The sequence below is a fragment of the Mercurialis annua genome (assembly GCF_937616625.2).
Source record: "Mercurialis annua linkage group LG4 unlocalized genomic scaffold, ddMerAnnu1.2 SUPER_6_unloc_12, whole genome shotgun sequence".
Classification (NCBI taxonomy): domain Eukaryota; kingdom Viridiplantae; phylum Streptophyta; class Magnoliopsida; order Malpighiales; family Euphorbiaceae; genus Mercurialis; species Mercurialis annua.
Window position 1 is genome coordinate 60,001 of NW_026605941.1, and position 5,000 is coordinate 65,000.

Consider the following 5,000-nt stretch of genomic DNA (forward strand, 5'->3'; position numbering starts at 1 on the left):
CTTCGGCAGCCCTTCGGCAGCGCATGGGCAGCCCTTCGGCAGCCCGTCGGCAGCCCTTCGGCAGCCCTTGGGCATCGGCAGGGCTTCGGCAGCCCTTGGGCATCGGCAGGGCTTCGGCAGCCTTTCGGCAGCCCTTCGGCAGGGCTTCGGCAGCCCTTCGGCAGGGCTTCGGCAGGGCTTCGGCAGGGCTTCGGCAGCCCTTCGGCAGCCCTTCGGCAGCCCTTCGGCAGGCCTTGGGCATCGGCAGGGCTTCGGCAGCCTTTCGGCAGCCCTTCGGCAGCCCTTCGGCAGGGCTTCGGCAGCCCTTCGGCAGCGCATGGGCAGCCCTTGGGCATCGGCAGCCCTTCGGCAGCCCTTCGGCAGCCCTTCGGCAGGGCTTCGGCAGCCCTTCGGCAGCGCATGGGCAGCGCATGGGCAGCCCTTCGGCAGCCCTTCGGCTGGGCTTCGGCAGGGCTTCGGCAGCCCTTCGGCAGCGCATGGGCAGCGCATGGGCAGCCCTTCGGCAGCCCTTCGGCTGGGCTTCGGCAGGGCTTCGGCAGCCCTTCGGCAGCGCATGGGCAGCCCTTGGGCATCGGCAGGGCTTCGGCAGGGCATCGGCAGGGCTTCGGCAGGGCTTCGGCAGCCCTTCGGCAGGGCTTCGGCAGCCCTTCGGCAGCCTCTCGGCTGGGCTTCAGCAGCCCTTCGGCATGCCTTGGCATGCCTTGCATACATTCCCCAGCCGTATGAACCTCTGCTGGTTTTGCTTCCCAGCCGAATGAACCTCTGCTCTGTGTAAAAATGTATATGTCTTGCACTAAGTGAAATTCTATAATACTTTCCTCGAACAATATTCATACAGTAGTTAATATATATTAAATGAGGAATTTAGAAAGAAGTTTGGTGATTTTTGGAATTTTTTTTTGCCGGTTATGAATTTCCGAAGGTAAAACGATAAATAAATAAAATAAAATACTTCCGGGACTCGAAAAATTCTGATATTTGTTATTATGCAGGTTTGGGTATATATAAACATATTTCCAAAATTTCAGATCAAAATTCCATGCCGATTTTTAAAAATGGGGGGGGGGGTTGCTGGGCACATGTGATATTTCCTCCTGTCAGTCCAAAAAAAGTCCTAAGAGCTCTTTAGGGGGGTGCACTATGCCTCACCTCCCTGCACCAACTGCCGAAGGCTTTTGGTGCGCGCCTTTTGGCGCACCTATGGCACTGACGAGGGAAGGAAAAAAAACTCGTCGACCCGTTTCGGTGTTGGAAAAAATATTTTCGGATTCGGGGGGGCCCGGCCCCCGAGGTGTAGGTTGTTGGTATTTTTTGACGGAAACCTAGGCGAGCATTTGCCGAAATGAATCTCGGTGAATGTATAGCTTATGGTGTCACGTTGTATGCTATTTTACGACGTGTGTGCTTGCCGAGGACGCATTTTCAATGCCGAGGCATGCGACGAGCCGCGTTCCATGACTTTTCGACGACGCATTTTAAATGCCGAGGAAGTCGGCGCGCGGCGAGTCTGGATCCTTTACGACGATGCATTTTTAATGTTGAGGATGGATCCGACGCGAAGGCCGGTGAGGTGCTCTACGCATTGCGGCGGGCATCGAACTTGTTGATTGCGTCAACTCGGTTTTTCCGAGGGTTGCTCTTCCGCCAATGAAGTTTGCTGAGGTGGATACGATGCTGAGGGGGCTCTCCGTGCATGGCCGTATTTTCAAATGCCACCAGTTTAGCCGGCTCGGGCATTACAGATCCCATAGATTTGTAATGCCCGAGCCGACGAGGCGCACGTGCGATCATGCGAATTGCGGCCGTCACCCATCCTTCCGATTGCATCATGATTGTGGTCCCGCGGTTTTCCTTGCAAGTTCCCTAGGTTTTTTTTTCTTCTTTTCTCTTCGCATCCAGCGGTACGGTTAACGTTTGATGTTGGTGTTGCGGTAGCGTCCTTTGGGTACCACAAGTCCCATTGCGCGTTGCCGTTCGTCGGCTGAAAACGTTGTCCGATGTACGTGGCGGTGCATGAGTGGTAACTTGATCGTTAGGGTTGGCTGGCTCCGTGCTTGTTGTCACGGGCTTGGATTTTCTAACCAAAGATCCGTGCGGCACTAGTGAACTTTTCTCGAACAAGTTACTAGTCAGCCTCTCTCGAAGTGTTTAAAGACACTTAAGTGGAAGTAAAGATCGTAAGATGGCTAGAACGTATGAAAGCTTGTATTACTTTATGAAAGCTTGATTACACAACTCTTGGATACTTTACAAATGAGAGAGTGAGGTTATATATACTCCTCCACCTCCTCAATGAACGGCTAAGATCTACTTGATCTAATGGTCCATATTCTACATCTAGAATATTCTATACAATTCTATACAAAGATAGAACTAAGTATGCACATCTACACAAGTCTAGAGAGTTCTAGCAAACTCTTAGACTTAAGGAGGGAATTCTAAGGAATTCCATAAGAGACTTGGGGAATGCTTTCTAGATTATTCCGGAGAGTCTTGTGAAGAGACTTACGAAGAGAATTCAAGAGAATTCTAGAGAACTCCGGAATATAACCTCGTTTCGGTGCGAGGATTTTCACGGTCCGTAACATTCTCCCCCACTCAATCGGCGGACGTCCTCGTCGCATCCTCCTTGTATGCTTCGATTAGTCCCTTGCTATTCCACAAGTTGAGTTCGTGCTCCCAACTTGCCTCGCTCTCGGGTGCCCCCTTCCACTTCACAAAATACTCAACATAGCTCGGATGGGTGCCCCGCCTTGGTATGACGCGATGCGCCAAAATCTCTTCGACATCACGCTCGGGTAATGTCGTGATGGCCGTCGGTGCTCTCTTTGATTCGCCTCTACTCGGATCGTCCTTGTCCGCATTGTAAGGCTTTAGTAAGCTCACATGGAACACCGGGTGCATCTCTAAGTGTGAAGGTAGCGTCAAGCGATATGCTACTTTACCAATCCTCTTCTCGATAGGAAATGGTCCCTCGTAGCGCCTTACTAGCCCCTTATGTACCTTCGCAAACCTTCGTGTTTGGTGAGAAAGGAGTTTCACCATCACAAGGTCTCCTTCCTCGAACTCCAAGTGCCTCCTTTTTGCATCGGCCCATTTCTTCATCTTCTTCGCGGCCTTTGCAAGATGTGCTCGTGCCATATCCGAACTCTCATGCCATCCCTTGGCAAACTTGAATGCGGTAGGACTTGGCCCCTTATATCCCACGGCAAGAGTGTGTGGGGTCATCGGTTGTTGCCCCGTAGCAATCTCGAATGGACTAGACCCCGTCGACTCACTCTTTTGCAAGTTGTACGAGAATTGAGCAATATCGAGCAACTTTGCCCAATCTCCTTGGTTAGCACTCACATAATGCCTCAAGTATAACTCCAACAACGCGTTCACCCGTTCGGTTTGTCCATCGGTTTGGGGATGAAAGCTTGTGGAGAAGTTGAGCTCGGACCCAAGAATCTTGAACAACTCCATCCAAAATCTTCCGGTGAAGCGGGTGTCTCGATCGCTCACTATGGTCTTCGGTATACCCCAATATTTCACCACATGCTTGAAAAATAGGCGTGCGGCATCCTCGGCGTTGAACTTCGTTGGCGCGGGGATGAACACTCCATATTTGCTAAACCGATCTACCACCACCATGATGTTGCTACATCCTTCGGATTTTGGTAGGCAAGTGATGAAGTCCATGGAGATAATTTCCCATGGTTTCTCCGGAATGGGTAACGGCTCATGTAGTCCCGCGGGTTGTTGTTGGTCGACCTTGTCTTGTTGGCACACTAGACAAGTCTTCACGTATAGCTCCACATCTTCCCGCATTTGAGGCCAATAGTATGCACGCTCCACAAGTGCCAACGTGCGATGTATGCCGGGGTGTCCCGCCCACATTGAGTCATGGCACTCCTTAATGATTTCCTTCCTCAAGCCTTGCCACTTCGGCACGTACACACGATCTCCCTTGGTGGTAAGCACTCCGTCCCTTAGCCAAAATTGGCGAGTCTTCCCTTGACTCGCTAACTCCATCAACCTCTTGGCTTGCGGATCGTGCTCTAGTCCCTCCTTGACTCGATCCACCAATGGAAAGTTTGGACTTGTGATGGCCGCTAGCTCCGCTTTTCTACTAAGTGCGTCGGCCACAAGATTCGCCTTGCCCGGTTTGTACTCCATCACAAAGTCGAACTCCGCTAAGAAAGCTTGCCACCTTATTTGCTTCGGCGACAACTTCTTTTGCTTGAGGAAGTAGCTTGTTGCAACGTTGTCCGTCTTCACCACGAACTTCGAACCCAACAAGTAATGTCTCCAAGTACGCAAGCAATGTACCACCGCGGTCATCTCCTTCTCTTGGACCGTGTAGCGGCGCTCCGCATCATTCAACTTGCGACTCTCGTAAGCAACCGGATGCCCTTCTTGCATCAATACACCACCAAGTGCAAAGTCGGATGCGTCAATGTCTATCTCGTATGGCTTCGTGTGATTTGGAAGGACTAACACCGGTTCTTCCATCACCGCTCTCTTTAGCGTCTCGAATGCGCCTTGGCACTTCTCGTCCCAACTCCATGCCTTGTTCTTCTTTAAAAGATCGGTAAGCGGTGAAGCGATTGCGGAGTAACCCTTTATGAACTTTCGGTAGTAGTTGACGAGGCCAAGGAAAGAACGCAACTCCGGAACTTTCCTCGGTGGCTTCCATTCATCAATAGCTTGCACTTTGGACTTGTCCATTCTTAGCTTTCCTCCACCAACAATGTGCCCCAAGAACATGACCTCCTTTTGCGCGAAGTCGCACTTCTCCTTCTTCACGTACAACTCGTTTTCCCTTAGCACTTGGAAAACTTGTCGTAAGTGGTCAACATGCTCCTCCAACGTGTTGCTATAGACAACAATATCGTCCAAGTATACGACGACAAACTTGTCCAAGAACGGTTGGAATACTCGATTCATGAGGGTGCAAAATGTGGCGGGAGCGTTTGTTAGTCCAAAAGGCATAACCAAAAACTCGTAGGAGCCATACC